General features: G+C 44.7%; 1 long non-coding RNA gene across 1 annotated transcript in view; it reads right to left on the reverse strand.

Annotated features, from left to right (window-relative positions):
- Positions 1-763: 763 nt before the first annotated feature.
- LOC137528296 (uncharacterized) overlaps positions 764-22896 on the reverse strand; it is a 197446-nt gene continuing 175313 nt past the window's right edge. The window contains exons 3-4 of the long non-coding RNA XR_011023349.1: positions 11384-11474; positions 764-862 (exon numbers count right to left, since the gene is read on the reverse strand). This is a non-coding gene — a long non-coding RNA (uncharacterized lncRNA). The remainder of the gene's footprint in view (positions 863-11383; positions 11475-22896) is intronic.

The raw sequence follows: 22896 nt of genomic DNA on the forward strand, positions 1-22896 counted from the left end.
TGTATAGGCAGTCAGCTAGCCCCCTCCCCTCCCCCAGTATAGGTAGCCAGAGAGCTTCCCTCTGTATAGGCAGCCAGAGAGCCCCCTCCCCTTTGTATAGGCAGTCAGATAGCCCCCTCCCCTCCCACAGTATAGGTAGCCAGAGAGCTCCCCTCTGTATACGCAGCCAGAGAGCCCCCTTCACTTTGTATTGGCAGTCAGATAGCCCCCTCCCACAGTATAGGTAGCCAGAGAGCTCCCTTCACCTCTGTATAGGCAGTCAGAGGACCCCCTCTCCTCCCACAGTATAGGTAGCCAGAGAGCTCCCCTCTGTATAGGCAGAAAAAGAGCCCCCCCTCCTCTTTGTATAGGCAGTCAGATAGCCCCCTCCCCTCCCACAGTATAGGTAGCCAGAGAGATTCCCTCTGTATAGGCAGCCAGAGAGTCCCCTTCACTTTGTATTGGCAGTCAGATAGCCCCCTCCCACAGTATAGGTAGCCAGAGAGCTCCCTTCACCTCTGTATAGGCAGTCAGAGAACCCCCTCTCCTCCCACAGTATAGATAGCCAGAGAGCCCTCCTCCTCCCTATAGGTAGCCAGTAAGCCCCCTCCCCTCTGTATACATAGCCAGAGAGTTCCTTGCCAGTGAGCTCCTCCCCTCACCACTAGGTAGTGTAACCAGTTTTATAACCCGCCAACTGCCAGAACTCATCAGATACCGACACAGAGTATTGAATTCCCCAAATGTATTAGGACCCAAATAATAAATAACAGGTCCAAGAAAAAGAACTCCCTCAACCAATGTAAATTATTACAATATAGTCTCTACATATTCCAGATTTTCTTGAAATCTTCATTCTTCTCCATCTCTTCTTCCATGGCAACTGAAAAAGAATTTCAGATTGAACACAATGTGCAACACAACCGAAACTTGTGGTGAGTATGCCAAAAAGATTTAGTACATAGAGTATCCTAAAATAATGAATAACCGTACTAAACCCCAGAGAACCAAAACTAAAATTGATATCAAAGAAGAGAAAAACAAAAATTGGATAACCAACACTATAGCATTTTTGCTGATCAGCAAAACCCTTATTTGGTTCAACTTCTTCTAAAAAAAAAATTGTTAGATCTGTTCCTAGAACAGTCAATTAATCCAGCTTTTCAGTACTGAATAAATAAAATAAATATAAAAAACAAAAAGGTTAACAAATAAAGAAATAAATGAGTTAGTGAGTTAATACTATTAATAGGTTAATTAATGTCAATAAATTAATGAAAATAAATAAATTATTGATCAAAAACAATCTCCTGTTTTCTCGCAGGTGAGCTCCAACAATCAAGTTCCCAACAAGAATAATATGGAAAAAAAAGGTGAGTATCATCAAACTGCACTGCATGAGATTCCTCTTCTAAATTATATCTTTCCTTCCTTCACAGGATGATCTGCATGCAAGCTGCACAGTCTATAAAAAGGTAACTAACCAATAGCCTCTTTTATACTGGTAAGTTAGTGTGATTTATTCTGCTTTTTACTTCTTCCTAGGTATTCAAAGACCAGCACTGGATCAGACCACTATAGGTGAGTATCTTTCTGGATCACAGTGGTTTGTCTATTTCCCTTATACATCAACAGTATATATCTATATATTGGCGGCTGAAGTATATATATATATATATATATATATATATATATATATATATATATATATATACAGGATCTTCTCAAAAAATTAGCATATTGTGATAAAGTTCATTATTTTCTGTAATGTACTGATAAACATTAGACTTTCATATATTTTAGATTCAAATACACACAACTGAAGTAGTTCAAGCCTTTCATTGTTTTAATATTGATGATTTTGGCATACAGCTCATGAAAACCAAAATTTACTATCTCAAAAAATTAGCATATTTAATCCGACCAATAAAAGAAAAGTGCTTTTTAAACAAAAAAGGCAACCTTCAAATAATTATGTTCAGTTATGCACTCAATACTTGGTCAGGAATCCTTTTGCAGAAATGACTGCTTCTATGCGGCGTGGCATGGAGGCAATCAGCCTGTGGCACTGCTCAGGTGTTATGGAGGCCCAGGATGCTTCGATAGCGGCCTTAAGCTCATCCAGAGTGTTGGGTCTTGCATCTCTCAACTTTCTCTTCACAATATCCCACAGATTCTTTATGGGGTTCAGGTCAGGAGAGTTGGCGGGTCAATTGAGCACAGTAATACCATGGTCAGTAAACCATTTACCAGTGGTTTTGGCACTGTGAGCAGGTGCCAGGTCGTGCTGACAAATTAAATCTTCATCTCCATAAAGCTTTTCAGCAGATGGAAGCATGAAGTGCTCCAAAATCTCCTGATAGCTAGCTGCATTGACCCTACCTTTGATAAAACACATAGTGGACCAACACCAGCAGCTGATATGGCACCCCAGACCATCACTGACTGTGGGTACTTGACACTGGACTTCAGGCATTTTGGCATTTCCCTCTCCCCAGTCTTCTTCCAGACTCTGGCACCTTGATTTGCGAATGACATGTAAAAGTTGCTTTCATCCGAAAAAAAGTACTTTGGACCACTGAGCAACAGTCCAGTGCTGCTTCTCTGTAGCCCAGGTCAGGCGCTTCTGCCTCTGTTTCGGGTTCAAAAGTGGGTTCATGCTTACATCTGCTGAAAAGCTTTATGGAGATGAAGATTTCATTTGTCAGCACGACCTGGCACCTGCTCACAGTACCAAAACCACTGGTAAATGGTTTACTGAGCATGGTATTACTGTGCTCAATTGGCCTGCCAACTCTCCTGACCTAAACCCCATAGAGAATCTGTGGGATATTGTGAAGAGAAAGTTGAGAGACGCAAGACCCAACACTCTGGATGAGCTTAAGGCTGCTATCGAAGCATCCTGGGCTAGTGTTGGGCGAACATCTAGATGTTCGGGTTCGGGCCGAACAGGCCGAACATGGCCGCGATGTTCGGGTGTTCGACCCGAACTCCGAACATAATGGAAGTCAATGGGGACCCGAACTTTTGTGGTTTGTAAAGCCTCCTTACATGCTACATACCCCAAATTTACAGGGTATGTGCACCTTGGGAGTGGGTACAAGAGGAAAAAAAAATTTAGCAAAAAGAGCTTATAGTTTTTGAGAAAATCGATTTTAAAGTTTCAAAGGGAAAACTGTCTTTTAAATGCGGGAAATGTCTGTTTTCTTTGAACAGGTAACATGCTTTTTGTCGGCATGCAGTCATAAATGTAATACATATAAGAGGTTCCAGGAAAAGGGACCGGTAATGCTAACCCAGCAGCAGCACACGTGATGAAACAGGAGGAGGGTGGCGCAGGAGGAGAAGGCCACGCTTTGAGACACAACAACCCAGGCCTTGCATGAGGACAAGAAGCGTGCGGATAGCATGCTTTGTACCACCATGCAGTCATAAATGTAATAAAGATAAGTGGTTCAATAAACAGGGACCACGCGGCAACGCTAACCCAGCAGCAGCACACGTGATGGAACAGGAGGAGGCGCAGGAGGAGAAGGCCACGCTTTGTGAGACACAACAACCCAGGCCTTGCATGAGGACAAAAAGCGTGCGGATAGCATGCTTTGTACCGCCATGTAGTCATAAATGTAATAAAGATAAAAGGTTCAATAAACAGGGACCACGCGGCAACGCTAACCCAGCAGCAGCAGCAGCACACGTGATGGAACAGGAGGAGGCGCAGGAGGAGAAGGCCACGCTTTGTGAGACACAACAACCCAGGCCTTGCATGAGGACAACAAGCGTGCGGATAGCATGCTTTGTACCGCCATGTAGTCATAAATGTAATAAAGATAAGAGGTTCCATAAACAGGGACCGGCAACGGTAACCCAGCAGCAGCAGCAGCAGCAGCAGCACACGTGATGGAACAGGAGGAGGCGCAGGAGGAGAAGGCCACGCTTTGTGAGACACAACAACCCAGGCCTTGCATGAGGACAAAAAGCGTGCGGATATAGCAGCAATGCTTTTTGCCGCCATGCAGTCATAAATGTAATACAGATGAGAGGTTCAATAAACAGGGACCGGAAACGCTAAACCATCCCAGATGTTCATCGGTCATGTTACTTGGTTGGGGTCCAGGAGTGTTGCGTAGTCGTTTCCAATCCAGGATTGATTCATTTTAATTTGAGTCAGACGGTCTGCATTTTCTGTGGAGAGGCGGATACGCCGATCTGTGATGATGCCTCCGGCAGCACTGAAACAGCGTTCCGACATAACGCTGGCTGCCGGGCAAGCCAGCACCTCTATTGCGTACATTGCCAGTTCGTGCCAGGTGTCTAGCTTCATGCCCGGTTTCAGGTCCAGCGGTGCCAGCCACAAATCCGTCTGTTCCTTTATTCCCCTCCAAATTTCCTCCCCTGTGTGCTGCTTATCCCCAAGGCAGATCAGCTTCAGCAACGCTTGCTGACGCATGCCAACAGCTGTGCTGCACTGCTTCCACGATCCTACTGCTGCTGGTGCTGGGTTAGCATTTCCGGATGAGGTACAGCTTTGAGATGCGTTGGAGGAGAAGGAGTCAGAGAGGTAGGTGCTGCTGTTGTTATCCAGCTGTTTGCGGCGTGGGCAACACCCGCGCCGTAGCAGGTGAGGAATCGCTGCCAGGCTCCACAAGGTTCACCCAGTGCGCGGTAAGGGAGATGTATCGACCCTGGCCGAACGCACTCGTCCAGGTGTCAGTGGTGAGGTGAACCTTGCAGGCAACGGCATTCTTCAAGCTTCGGGTTATTTAGCTGACCACGTGCTCATGCAACTCAGGCACTGCAGAGCGCGCAAAGTGGTAGCGGCTGGGAACCACGTAACGTGGGATGGCCACTGACATCATGCCCTTGAAGCTGTTTGTCTCCACCACTCGATATGGCAGCATTTCGCAGGCCAGAAGCTTGGCTATGCTGGCTGGCTGTTACTGCCACGGCCCGGGGGTCATTTGCTGGCAATTTCCTCTTGTGCTCAAACATCTCAGAGACAGACAACTCAACCGTAGCGCTGCACACCGAAGGGCTGTTGGTTGTTGTGTTTGATGAACACTGGGAGACCTCAAGAGCACTAGTCCGGAAAGTGACAGTGTCAGCATCGTCTGATGTTTGTGAATGTTGTGAACCACGCAATGGCTGGGCTACTGCTGCTGCTGAGGCGGGTCTGGTGGTGAGTCTGGTGAACCCAAGGGAGGCAGTGTTGCTGGTGGTACCCTGTCCTGCCGCGTTTGCCCACAGAGTGGGATGTTTGGATAGAATGTGGCGGCTCATGCTGGTGGTGGAGAGGTTGTTAATACTTTTCCCCCTGCTCAGGCGGGTCTTGCACACCTTGCAAATCGCCATGGTAACATCCTCAGTGCAGTCTTCAAAGAAAGCCCAGACTTTAACTGGCTGAGGACTCGGACCTCGTGCGTGATGTGCTGGTGCTGCTTAACCCACTGCTGGACGCTTGAGAGGTCATCCAAGTAATTATCTGGTCCTGTTCTTTTGGATCTGTGAGGGTTGTTGTCCTGGACAACATGGGCAGTATTGAGTGGGTTTTCTTGGGTGCTCCCCTGTGGCCTGTACGTGAACCGTCAGGGGAAACACCTCTTCCCTTGCCCCTCCCTCTTTCACCGGATTTCTTCCTCATTTCACTTATCCTTAAAGTACACGCTGACTGGCAGCAGTACAGTGGCAGTACAGAAATGCTATACAGTGGTGGGTGAGCGGTGTACCACTATTGTCAGCAGTGACACAGAGCACAATGCTATACAGTGGCGGGTGAGCGGTGTACTACTGTTCCCAGCAGACACAGAGTGGAAGTAAACACAATGCTATATAGTGTGGCTGAGCCGTGTACACAGAGTGGCATTAAACACAATGCTATATAGTCTGCTATATAGTCACCCCGAACAGGGTGATGTTCTGCAGAACCCGAACAGTGGCAAACACTGTTCGCCCAACACTACTGGGAGGGAACGCAGATTTTAGTACCTAAACACACGATACAACATGTTTTCCGGGGTCGGACTCTGAGGCACATACAGATGGTCCCGATCATCATCCTCATCATACAACTCTTCTCCTGAGTCTGACCCACCCACCACCTCTGCCACCCCAACATCCCCAGACACAGACCCCTCATCGTCCTCAACATTAACTTGGGATGCTGGCCTGAGCCAGACCTCCTCCTCCACATCAGGCCCCATCATCTCCTCAATGGCAGCCCTCATTAATCGCTCTGGCGACGGACTGATGGACACAACGTTCTCCTCCGGGGAGGGCTGCTGCTGACCACTGGCTGCTGGGGTGGATGTTATAGCTTGCGTGGGGCGTTGGCTGTTGCTGTTGTTGGGAGTGCTGCTCACAGCGGAGGTCTCTGGGGAACTCATGTTGAGCTCATATAGTGGTTGACGGTGAGTGGAGTATTACTGATCCCAGCAATATACACACTGACTGGCAGAGTACGCAATGCTATATAGTGTGGCTGAGCGGTGTACACAGAGTGGCAGTAAACACAATGCTATATAGTCTGGCTGAGCGAGCGGTGTACTACTGTTCCCAGCAGAATCAGAGTGGCAGTAAACAATGGTATATAGTCTGGCTGAGCGGTGTACACAGAGTGTCAGTAAACAATGGTATATAGTCTGGCTGAGCGAGCGGTGTACTACTGTTCCCAGCAGAATCAGAGTGGCAGTAAACAATGGTATATAGTCTGGCTGAGCGGTGTACACAGAGTGTCAGTAAACAATGGTATATAGTCTGGCTGAGCGGTGTACACACAATGCTATATAGTCTGCTATATAGTGTCAGTAAACAATGGTATATAGTCTGGCTGAGCGAGCGGTGTACTACTGTTCCCAGCAGAATCAGAGTGGCAGTAAACAATGGTATATAGTCTGGCTGAGCGGTGTACACAGAGTTTCAGTAAACAATGGTATATAGTCTGGCTGAGCGGTGTACACAGAGTGTCAGTAAACAATGGTATATAGTCTGGCTGAGCGGTGTACACAGAGTGGCAGTAAACACAATGCTATATAGTCTGGCTGAGCGAGCGGTGTACTACTGTTCCCAGCAGAATCAGAGTGGCAGTAAACAATGGTATATAGTCTGGCTGAGCGGTGTACACAGAGTGTCAGTAAACAATGGTATATAGTCTGGCTGAGCGGTGTACACAGAGTGTCAGTAAACAATGGTATATAGTCTGGCTGAGCGGTGTACACAGAGTGGCAGTAAACAATGGTATATAGTCTGGCTGAGCGGTGTACACAGAGTGTCAGTAAACAATGGTATATAGTCTGGCTGAGCGGTGTACACAGAGTGGCAGTAAACACAATGCTATATACTCTGGCTGAGCGAGCGGTGTACTACTGTTCCCAGCAGACACAGAACAGTAAACAGAATGCTATATAGTGTGGCTGAGCGAGCGGTGTACCACTATTCCCAGCAGACACAGAACAGTAAACAGAATGCTATATAGTGTGGCTGAGCGAGCGGTGTACCACTATTCCCAGCAGACACAGAACAGTAAACAGAATGCTATATAGTGTGGCTGAGCGAGCGGTGTACCACTATTCCCAGCAGACACAGAACAGTGAACAGAATGCTATATAGTGTGGCTGAGCGAGCGGTGTACTACTATTCCCAGCAGACACAGAACAGTGAACAGAATGCTATATAGTGTGGCTGAGCGAGCGGTGTACCACTATTCCCAGCAGACAAAGAACAGTGAACAGAATGCTATATAGTGTGGATGAGCGAGCGGTGTACCACTATTCCCAGCAGACACAGAACAGTAAACAGAATGCTATATAGTGTGGCTGAGCGAGCGGTGTACCACTATTCCCAGCAGACACAGAACAGTGAACAGAATGCTATATAGTGTGGCTGAGCGAGCGGTGTACCACTATTCCCAGCAGACACAGAACAGTGAACAGAATGCTATATAGTGTGGCTGAGCGAGCGGTGTACCACTATTCCCAGCAGACACAGAACAGTAAACAGAATGCTATATAGTGTGGCTGAGCGAGCGGTGTACCACTATTCCCAGCAGACACAGAACAGTAAACAGAATGCTATATAGTGTGGCTGAGCGAGCGGTGTACCACTATTCCAAGCAGACACAGAACAGTGAACAGAATGCTATATAGTGTGGCTGAGCGAGCGGTGTACCACTATTCCCAGCAGACACAGAGTGGCAGTAAACAGAATGCTATATAGTGTGGCTGAGCGAGGTACACAGAGTGGCAGTAAACAGAATGCTATATAGTGTGGCTGAGCAAGCGGTGTACTACTATTCCCAGCAGACACAGAGTGGCAGTAAACAGAATGCTATATAGTGTGGCTGAGCGAGGTACACAGAGTGGCAGTAAACAGAATGCTATATAGTGTGGCTGAGCAAGCGGTGTACTACTGTTCCCAGCAGTGACACAATGACAGGGGGGACCCTGGCTAGCGTGGCTGGAGCGCGAACTACCCTGCCTGCCTACCCAAAGCTAAACCCACAGACAAATGGCGGAGATATGACGTGGTTCGGGTATTTATTTACCCGAACCACGTGACCGTTCGGCCAATCAGAGCGCGTTCGGGTCCGAACCACGTGACCCGTTCGGCCAATCACAGCGCTAGCCGAACGTTCGGGGAACGTTCGGCCATGCGCTCTTAGTTCGGCCATATGGCCGAACGGTTTGGCCGAGCACCGTCAGGTGTTCGGCCGAACTCGAACATCACCCGAACAGGGTGATGTTCTGCAGAACCCGAACAGTGGCGAACACTGTTCGCCCAACACTATCCTGGGCCTCCATAACACCTGAGCAGTGCCACAGGCTGATTGTCTCCATGCCATGCCGCATAGAAGCAGTCATTTCTGCAAAAGGATTCCCGACCAAGTATTGAGTGCATAACTGAACATAATTATTTGAAGGTTGCCTTTTTTTGTTTTAAAAACACTTTTCTTTTATTGGTCGGATGAAATATGCAAATTTTTTGAGATAGGAAATTTTGGTTTTCATGAGCTGTATGCCAAAATCATCAATATTAAAACGATAAAAGGCTTGAACTACTTCAGTTGTGTGTATTTGAATCTAAAATATATGAAAGTCTAATGTTTATCAGTACATTACAGAAAATAATGAACTTTATCACAATATGCTAATTTTTTGAGAAGATCCTGTATTTCCACATACACATTATGGGGACATAGTTCTTGACAGCATTCTTTTTCCAACTCTGAGCATTTATGGCACAGATTTGCTCCACAGTAATCAGAACCCACAATATTCAGACATTTCCAGAATCTGGGTATTTTCCAAGCAATCAGACTCTTCTTTCTGAAGCTTGGCCTATATTAGTTACAGGGCAAATATAAAAAAACAATATTATCAAAACAGGCCCTGACAGGCGGGTTAGCTGAATTACAGTTCTAGTGCATTTTGGCACACACACAAAAAAAACACATTTGGCAATAGTAAATACTCTTCACAGATTCACATAATAGCTGAAACTGAGCAAGAAAAACCTTAATGACAGGCAAGGGATTTTGATTAAAAATACTTTTTTTTTTTATCCTTTCAGAGATCTATTGCTTTTTCTGCTCTGTTAACTGCCACTAAAGTCTGTTTCTTGCTCTAGCTTAGATTGGCCTGGTAACACCATCAGCTTTTATACTCATCAAATCCAGTTGGTATTCCCGCAGTCTCCCTCACCAAGAATTCCTATTTCATCTTTTCTCCTGTCTCTTTGAATTATGGATGCCTCTCTCAAGCTATATTCCTGGCCCTGGATTTAGCCGTGGATAGCTGCAGAGGTCCCCAAAGGAATTCCGCCATGACACGTTGTTTTGCTGGGCTCTGTCCTCTCCAGAGCTGCGCCAGCTGTCCCTGCTATGTCCCCTCTCATCGCCACCTCACAACTGCGCAACACCTCAGAGAGACTGCCTATATGCAGTCTCTCTAACGGCTCCTCACACGCCGCCCTCTTATTGGCTGCTCGCACTGACAGCGCGAGCAGCTCCCTTCCTGAAATGTCCCCTGCGCTCGCTCCCCGATGTGCGTCCCCCCCATCACCTATCAACCTGGAGGAGTGCACGCATAAACACAACCGCGTACACTCTCTCTAATCTCCTCCGCAGCCACCACGCTCCTCTGCCTGTCATCCAACCTGAGCCAGCAGCCTAAAAAAAACCGCTGCTGCTCAGGACACACAGCACACCAACAGTCCCCTCCCCCCTTATGCACAGGCTGCACTAACCAGTGAGCCTTTCCTCTGTATAGGTAGCCAGTTAGCCCCCTCCCCTCTGTATATGTAGCCAGTGAGTTCCTTGCCAGTGAGCTCCTCCACTCACCACTCTTTATAGGTAGCCAATGAGCCTTTCCTCTGTATAGGTAGCCAGGGAGCCCCTTTTCTCCATTAGTATGGGTAGCCAGTGAGCTTCTCCCCCACCACCCCTTTGTATAGATAGGTCCCCCCTCCCTCCTCCTCCACTACTTGATAGTACTTACCTCTCCATGATCCACACACTGAATATCTTCTTCCGCCTGTAGTCCATTCAGTAACATTGGTAACAGCGCCTCCTTGGGGTGACATAAGAGCATGTCACCACAGGGGACGCTGTTACTAATGAAATGAAATGAACGGAGAAAGAAGATATGCAGTGTGTGGATCTCAGAGAGGTGAGTTACTGGTCCACCCTCTCGCCACTGTGCCCTCCCCCCCTCCTGCTGCGCCCTGGGCCCCTAAAAACAGGACTGCCAGACGATATCAATTTTGTGAATGCGCAAACTGGTTAGTTCATGAAGCTGATGGAGCAATTCAAGAAGAATTCACTCTCCACTGCGCACAGTCACAAATTGCCTTATAGAGTCTGATTTTGTTTGAATTCAATATCTTGTGTGCACCCCAGGCAGCTTTCACAGCAACTGTGAATTTGTCCTTCAAGTTACAAGCAATCATCACACCTGAAAATCTCCCCCATGACTCCTGTGTGATATAGCATGCAAAAATTAAACTGGAAAAGTCATTACTAATTAACTAAAGAAAATATAATCACATGCTAATATCAATTAAATGATTCGTTTTGCCTAGCCTGCAAAATATTAATCACCTAGGTGCATATTGTAGATGCTGCTGAAAGTAAAGGTTAAGGGATTACAGTTAAGATGCATGCACATTATTGTCATAAGCCATCTGTATGCCAAACGAATCATTAAATATTCTCCAGTACACAGCGATCTGAAAGAGGTATTATCAACTCAGGGATATAGATTCAAAATCCAGTAGTGACTAGAGAAACATGGGGAAAGCTGATAAATCAAGCTATTGACAGTTAAACCGCAGAAAGTGCTAAAAGCTAAATAAAAACAAATTAATAATTAAAATGAATCTTATGTCATAGAATTACGGATACAGGCATTACCTATCTTTTCAGAAATGTTCAGATCCTTGGTTGCTGCCCTTATTGTTCAGTCTCATTGGTTGTAGAATGTACAGATTTAGCCTCTGCCTTCCTAAAAGAGAAGGTAATTTCAGGTGAACAGTAAAGCATGCCAATAATACATTACTTCAGGAGAGTGAGTGGAGCCATGCAAATCACTCAATTTGCTCTTGCAAGCCCAGACATGCATTAAGAAACATGTGTGAGTGGCTTAGATGGATGGAATTTGCCTGCCTCCCCTATTTGTGAAAGGAGGGTGTATGAGTCACCCAGTGTGAAACACATATAAAAAAGTAGCTACTTCATCTGGAGGATACACCCTGATGAAGTGTCAGTAGGGGTGGGAGGAGCTATTGCCTGTGCATGCTAGCTAGCAAACAAACTGACACAAGTCAAACCCATGTGGTCCTCATGATTAGGGTTATATTCTATTAGCGGCTACATCCGGTGCCCTTTTTTTCCAGGCGCCCTTTATATATATATATGTGCATTACAAAAACAATTAGTTATTTGTCAATGAAACAAGAAAGCTTAAGTTTGCAGCCATGCCATGATGGCTTTCAGATACATATTTATGAACACATGAATCTGACATTTTGCAGGGACAGTAAATAGGGAAAATGAATGTTCTAAAGTGAGGTGAGCTGAGATGAGCTGAGTTGAGTGCAGTCAAAAATACATACACACATCAACCTGCAGCAAAGACAGCAACAAAATCCAGAAAACCTATTCTGGATGCTAAATATTAGTTACCCCCCCCCCCCCCCACACACACACACACACACACTCTAATAATAATAATAATAATGTAACATGGATTCCTCCTCAGAGCTGGTCCCTACTCTATGCCATGTCAGTCAGCATACAAAGCGATACAAAACCTGAATTGGGCAAAGGAATAGTTAACATTTTAAAAACAGGAACACTTCCGCCATACATCTAGCAATCCTGTAGTTAGGTAGAAATTCATACTTCCCTGACTCAGTCCATTTACAAAAACAGATTGCCAGTAACTAATAGCATGAGGCTGTGCTCCTCTTGCATAGAGAAGGTCAAGTGCTAGAAAAAAGAAACAAAAAAAAAAAAGAAAAGAAAGGAAGGAAAGAAAAAAAAACTGTATGGCTTTTCACACTTATAACAGTACTTTTTTTTTGTTTTGTTTTTTGTTTTTTTGTTTCTCTCTCAGTCGACTTTCCCTCTTTTCCGCCTCTGTATCTCCTACTTAATGAGCAACCATAGTCCCCTGGTGTTCGCCCTTTTTTGATACCTAGCATTGACATCCTCCCCCTTCTCTTTCTTCCCCCATATCAATCTCTTCCTAACACCCCACTGTAAATATTAACTCCTTCCGGATGTCTATACCGAACCATATAATCATGAGAAGGTAAGCTCCAAACCCTTTCAACAGATGCATAACCGTAACAGCTAAGCCTAGCCAATAGCAAAATCTGATTAAACTTCAGATTCATCTGGTGTCTGTCGATAGACTAATGAATGGGCCACCAATCCAAGTAACTTATATTATGCCCAACCCAATGGTTTTCATGTTAGGGGCAGGACACCATTTACCTGGCTGGGACAAATGTATTTCTCCAATGCCAGGACTAGTCTTGCATATAAAAGAGGTGGTGATGAAAACAAAAACAATGGTATTTATTCATTCTGTGGTGTGGATTTTGCTTTAAAGATCCTTCAGACCAATTTTTTCTTCAAAACGGAATCTTTTTAAATAACATCCATTCTCTTTTAACACACACAATCCATTTTATATTTATTCATTTTTGCTTAAATAATTACATTTTTTTACTGAAGTCAAAAAAGAAGAGACTAGTAAAGGAACAGCATAAAGATGAAGGCAAGGTCACATCAATTGACAGAAGTCTGTAATATGCCTGCATAAATATAATTAGAACTGTCAGGAACAGATGCATTTTGTGAACTCCAAAGGAACATGCACAGCTCTATTGCCTGTTACATTTGGAAGCAAATACGGTATATCCTATCATCCTAGTTTATTCTTTATATTGGTGTTAGTTTATTCTTTATATTGGTTTATGCCTTTTAAATAATAATAATATAATAATAATAATAATAATAATAATAATAATAATAATAATAATAATAATAATAATTGCTATAGGACTATAGATGACTACAAGGGTGCCCTGAATTTCTCATGGTAGAAGCTACAGACAGGATAAAGTTTGGTCTCCTGCTCTTCATTTAGTAAGGAAATGTGAGAAGCAGCATATGCAGTCCCGCACTGCTGTCATCTTCAATTTGTTGGCCTCTCATCACATTACATAGGAGATTTCAGATGGTGTCATGCTTGCTGTTTAAGGTTTGCTGTGCCTCTTATTTTCCATACGTGTGTCACTTTGTCTGCTGCATATGACTACCCAGGAACATAATTTTGTTCATTTTTACAGGTTGTTGTTATACGTACGAGTGGCAATTACTCCAGGATAAGACTTTTGTAGAGGCAATCTCTCAGGCTACTGTGCATATACAGGCTGACATTATCATTGCCTGTGACAGGAACAAACAGAAATCAGACTTTTTTTGTTGATTTGTTTGTTATTTTTTTTTTCTGAAGTTATTTTAGTCCTCCAGGTTTCTCACTATGACGTATTTATTATGATAGATTGAAAAATCTGGCTAAATAAGGGAGGAAAGAAAATGTATACTGCAAGCAGTAGTTCCAGCCTATGACCAATGAAGTGGCTGGCTTAATGGATCGCACGCTTGCCTTGTAGCGAAGGGTCCCTGATTTGTATGTTCTCCCCGTGTCTGCCTGGGTTTCCTCCCACATCACAAAAACATACAGATAAGTTAACTGGCTTCCACCTAAATTGGCCCTAGACGGTGACACATGAATATGGTAAGGATTAGATTGTGAACTCCTTTGAGGGACAGTTACTGACAAGACGATATATACTTTGCAAAGTGCTGCAGAAGATGTCAACACTATAAATACTAAATATTAATAACAACGATGTGCCTCTTATGTTTCATTGAACCAAGCTGGGAACTATTCAAATCTGATATTATTAACGATACCTGGTTAGGATCTGTAATCACTTCCTCCAGAAATGCAGTTAGGACCTGCTTGGATACTTACAGTGCCCTGGCTGCATAATGAGCTTATTGTAAAAGTCACATGAACAATTTTTTGAAATGATTTGTTATTTTCACAAAAAGGGCAGTTGAATTTAGAATGATGCCTGGATTGGGTTGCAACCACTTTGAATTTCAGGGTTTCTACACATTATGGTTCCTGACAATTTGTCTTGTACCCATGTCTAAACTTGGCAGAGGTGGCTAGTCAAGGCACTGTTAGAAGAATGTAGCATGTGCAGGCCCATTTCTTAGGACCATGTGGCCTGTGCGGCCATCCTGAGCGCAGAGGGGGGGCTCTAATGGAGGGGGGAGTCAGCCTGACCTCTCCCTCCCTTCCTCTCCTGGGCTGCCCTCCGTGCCCCCCCCCTCCAACTGCAGAGTTAGCGCAGGGAAGAGCTGTAAATAATAACTCACCTCCCAGGTTCCAATCGCCGCTCACTAGCCGCAGGTTTCCTCCTCGGCATAAACACTTATACAAATGCTGCTTCCTGTTTAGCAGGGTAAAGGGTACTTTGTACCTCTATACTCATTTCTCCCGGGAGGGGGTGGACATCTGGGGTCCCCTTCTTAAAGGGGACTCCCAGATGCCACCATGAACCCCCCCAGGGAGTCGTTGACCCCACCTCCTCCTGGTGCACCGGAGGTGCGGAAGAGACCCTTGTCCATGGATTGGACAAAGGCTCGGGGGAAGAGGGAAAGGCTTGGCTGCCCCCCTCCCCCGGAGTCCCTCCATAACATGGACCATGCAGGCTGGTATAGCTCAGGGTGCGAAGCCCCAGTCGGCCAGGGCTCTGCATTCTGGCTATCCCAGCCTGCATGGGAGACAAGGGGTTACAGAGGCTCTGGAGGGGGTACCCCATGCCATTTTTGGGGGGAAATTTCCCACTATCTGAACATTAAAAAAAAAAAATGTTTAATTTGTTTTTAAAATAGTGTTTCCCGCTATCTTTTTAACATATCCTGCAAATTTTGGTGTTGCTAGGATGTAAGGGGCCTTTGCTATCAACTGCTAAAGTCGGTGGGAATTGTTTCCCTAAGAACTGTCATTTACACATTTAAAGGGAACCAGAGAGGAAGGACAGTAAAAAATATAAAAAGATTTCATACATACCTGGGGCTTCCTCCAGCCGCATAAGCAGGGGCGTAGCAATAGGGGGTGCAGAGGTAGCGACCACATCGGGGCCCTTGGGCCAGAGGGGCCCCGAAGGGCCCTCACTTAATTATAGTATTAGCTCTCTATTGGTCCTGTGCTCATAATAATCACTTCTGTAGAATCTTTGAATAGTGGTAATCATTAACCAACTGTTCCCCATCCCCCTTCTTGCACCTCTGACACTGTAGTTGCCATTGGCAGGTTTTGGTGCGCCGTATCATTTGTTATGTATAAAGTGCTTGGGGGGCCCCATTGTAAAACTTGCATCGGGGCCCACAGCTCCTTAGCTACGCCACTGCCCATAAGCCCGGATCGCTCCCACGCCGCAATCATCCGCTTCCTCTATCGCCAGTACCGGGTCCCATCACTTCTGGCGGACACGACCAATTGGCCACATACACAGGGGCTCCCTCCATACCCTTACACATACGGCTGCGTAGTAAGGCGCCGCACACGTAAGGATAAGGAGAGAGCACCAGTGATGCAGAAAATTGGGCGCATGGCCGAAAATACGGGACCCGGTACCGGCGAATACAGGCAGCGGAGGACGGCGGCGTGGGAGTGATCCAGGCTTATGGGGCTCGAGGAAGCCCCAGGTATGTATAAAATCTTTTACCTTCTTCAGCTCTGGTTCTCTTTAAATGTATACTATTTTAGTTTGAAACGAGATCTTTAAAATTGATTTTCTCAAAAAGTATAAGGTCTTTTTGATTTTTTTTCTTCTTGTAGTCACTGTCCCCCTCCATATACCCTGCAAATTTGGTGTTTCTACTATGTAAGGGGGCTTTTCTATTAACAGCTAAAGTCAGTGGACGTTTAATTTTCCCCCGGTCAGAAGGAGAATTTTAAAATCGATTTTCTCAAAAACTGTAAGGTCTTTTTGAAATGTTTTTTCCTCTCATACCCATTGTCCCTATTTACATACCATGCAAATTTGGTGTTTATAGCATGTAATGGGGCTTAGCTATTAACCGTTAAAGTCGGTGCAATTAAAGTCTATGGGAAAAATGCAAACGCAAACTTTTTTGAAAAAAATTTGCACTTTGCGGTGAACACAAACTGCTGAGATTTGCGCAAACAAGTTTGCCGGCGAACCGTTTGGGCCATCTCTATTTATACTTACCTGGGGCCTCCTCTTGCCACATGAGGTCAGGGGCTCCCTTGTTTTCTTCTCTGGCTCCTCCATTCAATTGTAAAAGCTCACGGTACTGTGGACAGTTGCGGTCAGAAGTTGGCTTCTGCACATGTGCGGCCAGGCCTGAGAGCGTTCTGCACCAGCGCAGTACTATTGCACAGGCGCAAAATGCTCCCTGGCACAAGAGCGCAATGGAAGGTGCATGCATGGTTGAGCCTCGCATGCACAGCAGAGCACAGCTGACCCGAATATCATGAGTTTTTACAATTAAAAGGAGCCAGCAGAGAGAACAATGAGGAAGCCCATGGGCCTCATGGGGCTGGAGGAAGCCCCAGGTAAGTATAAATACTGCCATTAACACTATCTCAGCATCTCTTTAACTGAATGACTGCTGCTATTTCCTATAAGAGCAATAATTCACTCTTGAGCAGGTGTATACGTGTGTGCCTATGCACAAGCACTAGCGATGGGGTAATTCATGTAGAGATATGTAAGAGCAAGCAGCTGTGTCTTTTATACCTGAGTGTTAATTTTACATTGAAAAACGCACAGGTAAACTTAATTGGATTTTCTATTAACATCCATGAACCGTAAAGAGACTCTTTAACAAAATGTTCAGCCTTATTTCTTCTACCCTATAAGTTCCTATGCCTGTTCTAATGTGGTCTGTCTTACTGCAGCCTTTCCTAGTTGCACAGTGGATGTATTATCTCTGTTATATAAACTAATCTTCTTTCCTCTGACGGCTTTGTCGGGCTCAGGCACTCAGGTAGGAATGTGCTACTCTGCTTGTGATAGGATAGACACTATACACACCCTCTCCACGTCCCCTCCAGGCTCTGTGTGAGTCACAGACTGAGCTCCTCTCAGCCTATCACACTCTGGTTAGCAGCCATGTCTTTTGTTTGTAAACACTGCCTAAAACTGGCAATTACAAGCCCGTTTTGCAGCAGGGAGTGGCAGAAACATCACAGAGGGGCCCAGGAGAACATAATGAATAGAATGGTATGCTTTTTATTGTAAGAATTTTAGAGTACAGATTCTCTTTAAAGAGACTCTGTAATAAAATTTTCAGCCTTATTTCTTCTTTCCTATAAGTTCCTATACCTGCTCTAATATGGTCTGTCTTACTGCAGCCTTTCCTAGTTGCACAGTGGCTGTATTATCTCTGTAATATAATCTAATCTTCTTTCCTTTGTCAGCGTTGTCAGCTCAGGCAGGAATGTGCTGCTCTGCTGTGATAGGTAGAAGTTATACACACCCTCTCCACGCCTCCAGCAGGCTCTGTATGAGTCACAGACTGAGCTTCTCTCAGCCTATCACATACTGGTTAGCAGCCATGTTTTTTGTTTGTAAACACTGCCTAAAACTGGCAATTACAAGCCAAGATTGCAGCAGGGAGTGGCAGAAACAGGAAAGAGGAGCCCAGGAGAACATAATGAATAGAATGGTATGCTTTTTATTGGAAGAATCTTAGAGTACAGATTCTCTTTAAGACTGCTTTTACAGTTGTGCAGGTGAGGCTACCACAGGATCACCAAATCACACAAATCTGTACTTCATATGACCCTGTGGCAGAGTGCACCAACATGGTCATATGCATAGGCCTGCACCCCACTTAGTGGCGTACACTCTGCTGGACAGAAAGTAAGTCACTGGGATTCCTGTTGGTCTGTGCATGCACATCACACAATGCTCCATTATTTATACTTTATTGCGCCACCGTAGACTTGCGTTACTGCATAATCTGTGCAGTAGGCATAAATCATGTGGTAACACACTGTTGACTTTGTGGTGGCATCTTCCATTGTGTGCATCATATTAAGTATGAAAGTCTCCAAAGATTTTCATTGACTTAGCAGCCTCTTGTCATAAAGAAAAGCTTACCGCAATGTTGTATTGTAAAATGGCCCTAAAGGACACCTAAACTGAGAGGGATATGGAGACTGCCATATTCATTTACTTTTAAACAATTCCATCTACCTTTATCCATAGATCTTGAACAAGCCTGCAAATAATAGGTTTCTGACTTAAGTCTGACTAGATTAGCTACATGCTTGTTTCAGGTGTGTGATTCAGGCATTACTGCAGCAAAATAGATCAGCAGGATGCCAGGCAACTGATATTATTTAAAAGGAAATAAATATGGCAGCCTCCATATTCCTCTAAGCTCAGGTGTCCTTTAAGGCAGAGTTCCCCAACCCTGTCCTCAAGGCCCATCAACAGTACATGTTTTGCAGGAAACCACAAACATGCACAGGTGAGGTAATTAGTGTCTCAGCAGAGCTGATTAACCACCTTTGTGGATTTCCACAAAACATGCACCATTGGTGGGCCTTGAGGACAGGGTTGGGGAACGCTGCTTTAAAGAGACACTGAAGCGAAAAAAAAATGATGATATTATGATTTGTATGTGTAGCACAGCTAAGAAATAAAACATTAAGATCAGATACATCAGTGTAATTGTTTCCAGTACAGGAAGAGTTGAGAAACTCCAGTTGTTATCTCTATGCAAACAAGCCATTAAGCTCTCCGACCAAGTTAGTCGTGGAGAGGGCTGTCATCTGACTTTTATTATCTCAACTGTTCCTGGACTATTTACTTTTCCTCTGCTAGAGGAGAGTTCATTAGTTCACAGACTGCTCTGAAAGACTCATTTTGAATGCTGAGAGTTGTGTAATCTGCACATATTATAGAGTGATGCAATGTTAGAAAAAACACTATATACCTGAAAATAAAACTATGAGAATATTTTCTTTGCTGCTAATCTTCTAGTAATTATTCATAGTACACAACCAATTCATTATATCATATCTTTTTTTTCGCTTCAGTGTCTCTTTAAGGGAGAGGAAAAAAAATGTCTTTTGTTTGTTTTATATAGCCTCTTGAAAGTTATGTAATATAAATATTTGATAATAAAAGTAGTACATTCACTTGGAAGCTTTCTGTAAAATGTATTTTTCAGCAAGTTGAATACCACATAGCTTAACATTGAACCACTTTAATTTGGAAACACAGTTTTGAAAACTTTTTTTAACAATTTAAACTTGATTTTGAAAATTTTGATTTCTTATAGTAGTGATCTTTTTCATCCTTTGTTTCTTTATTTGCTTTTCATTTCTCTTTCGCACGGGTTTCAGATGGAAAATGAAATGACTACATATTTTTTTAGATGTTCTATCCTGCCCTTTTATTGGAGCATTGAATGCAAAATCGCAAAATGAAATGCATGTGAGTTTAATCAGAAGCATAAAGAATTTCACAGAACCATTAGCTGAAATTAGTCTGCATATCTATCTGGAAAATATGTTTGCTACTTACTGTGAATTTAGTCTCTTAAGTGCTTTGTTATATCACTTTCCTTTGTTAGAATATGATATAAACATAGAAAAAAAAATGTTTAAAACACATTCAAACAGATAGAAAAAAATGTTGCTATAAAGAGAGCTTGGCAACCCACTACCACTCACTTGGGTATAGTTGAGCTCCAATGGAATATAATGTAAATAATAAACTAGCACACAATAGATTCTCATAATGGTAACTGCCATAAAAAATGTCTTGGGCATCATATTCAGCCTATTACAGGATACCTCTGTTTACTAATAAGCACCATTGTCCTGATTTGTAATTTCTTTTTAAAATTAACCTTTTAGGACCACTATAATACATCTTCCAATGGCCATCTTGGCAAAACATATACATGTGTCCCTGTTAGAGATGGCTCGAACCTCCGATTTTCATTTCGCGAACCTCAAACTTGAACCTCCGCAAAAAGTTCGATTCGTGCGAACTTCTGCGAACTGCAATAGTCTTCAATGGGGAGGCGAACTTCGAAAATTAGAAACATTTATGCTGGCCACAAAAGTGATGGAAAAGATGTTTCAAGGGGTCTAACATCTGAGTTTTTGGATGGGGGAATGGAATACATGCCAAAAGTCCTGGGGAAAAATTTGGATTTGACGCACAGCAGCGTTTTAAGGGCAGAAATCTCATTGCATGCTAAATTGGAGGCCTAAAGTACTTTAAAACATCTTGCATGTGTATACATCAATCAGGGCGTGTAATTAGTGTACTGCTTCACACTGGCAGACCAAACTCACCGTGTAACGCACCGCACACAGCTGTTTGTGTGGTGACGGCTGTGCTGGACTGGTGCACACCATGACGGGAGTGCAGGTGATGGTGGCTTTCCAGCCCATATGGTCGCCGGGCTGAGGTAGCTCAATGACAGAACAGTGACTGTTCAGCTGATCGAATTGGGTCTGTCCACAATGAAGCAACGACCTTATTATCTTGGGTGTGCCCCCCCCCCCTCATATAGCCATCGGTCATTGCTTCATTGTGATTCACCTCAGCAAGGTAACAATCATGAAGGGAAATTGGCACAAGTACATGCCTTTTGTTTTGTTGTTTCAGCCGCAGTGCAGGCAGAAAAATTAGTCAGGCATGTACACGCACCAGAAAAATTATTATAGCGGCCCCTGCTAGCAGCGGCCTTAAAAATTCAGGAATCCGCCTGGAGTCCTGGACCCTGTTGGTGGTGGCGGAGAAGGCAGTCAAGCGGCCTGCAGGCAAAGATGCTGTGTGGGGAGCGACTTAGTCTTTCGGGCAGGCCTGACCGTGCTTTGCAGACCACGTGGTCAGATGGACCCTTGACTCAACGCTGTGTGCCAGAGATAACACCACTTGCCTTTCAACATCACGGTACAGTTTGGGTATCGCCTTTTTTTGAGAAATAATTGCGGCTTGGTATCTTCCACTGCAGTGTGTTGCTTTGCTTTTGTGTGCTGCTTTTCCTTAGGTGGTCATCCCATTGCAGTTTGTGCTTTGTCATCATGTGCCTTCATAAGGAAGTTGTCCCTACACGGGTCTCTGTCTTTCCCCGGCTCAATTTTTGGTGGCAGAGAGTACAGATGGCATTTCTCTCATCTGAGGCAGACACACAAAAAAATGTCCACACCGCTGAGCCCTGGGGTGATGGCACTTTGGTGTTGGCGGCCGACTGAGTGTTAAGTGGGGTGCCAGAATCAGAGCAGGAGGAGGAAGATATGTCACACTTCTGTGTGGAAGCTGAGGAAGATGAGGTATTGTGTGTTAAATAGTCAACTACGTCCTGACAATCTTGGGGGTTGATGGCATGCACCTTCTGAACACTGTACTTTGGTCCAGGGCCGCACGAAATCATGACAGCATGACCTCGAACAGACCTGCCGGGTGGCCTGCCTCTGCCTATTTTGCCCATATTGGGGGGATGAAGTGAAAGGTATGCACTGACTTGACTAATACAATGTGCAGTCACACAGGTGCAGTGAACAGGTATGCAGTGACTGGTAAAAATACAATGTGCAGCTGTCACACACACAGGTACCGTGAACAGGTGCAGTGACTGGTGGTATATAACACTGCATGTGCTCACATAGGCAGTTAGGTGCACTATGCCATTATGTCCTGAAGAAATTGCTGTATATGCAAAAAAAACGGTCAACTAAGTTTGGCCAAGCCAGGCCACCATCCAGCTATTAACCTTAGCTAGCTACAGTATAGTTTAGGTTAGGGATTAGGGGATAGGAGGATTACTGTGTTGTTGTGTAGTTAGTACTGTAGTACTGCAGTCAGTGCTAGTAGTTGTTAGAGTAGTAGTACTACTGTGTTAGCTTTGTACAGAACTGCTGGGCTGTGAGCAGTGCCAGTGTGACAGTTAGTGTGCACTAGTGTCTTCTCCTCTGCTATCTGACTGTCACTCGGCACTTGGCATGTGTCATGTGGCACTTGGCACGTGTCCCTTGCCACGTGTCACATGGCACTTGGCAGTGGCACGTGACACGTGACACGTGGCAAGTGTCATGTGACATGTGCCAAGTGACACGTGACACGTGCCAAGTGCCACGTGACACGTGCCAAGTGCCATGTGACACATGCCACAAGCCAAGTGCCACATGACACGTGACACGTGACACGTCCGGCATGCTCATGTCACATGTTACACCTGCTACTGCTGCATTGCAATGCTCCTGCTGCCTGTGCTGCTAACACCACCAGGGTGCCCCAGGCCACTGCTGCTGTGCTGATACCACGTATATTTAA

Source organism: Hyperolius riggenbachi, chromosome 8 (genome assembly GCF_040937935.1).
Source record: "Hyperolius riggenbachi isolate aHypRig1 chromosome 8, aHypRig1.pri, whole genome shotgun sequence".
In the NCBI taxonomy this organism is placed as follows: Eukaryota; Metazoa; Chordata; class Amphibia; order Anura; family Hyperoliidae; genus Hyperolius; species Hyperolius riggenbachi.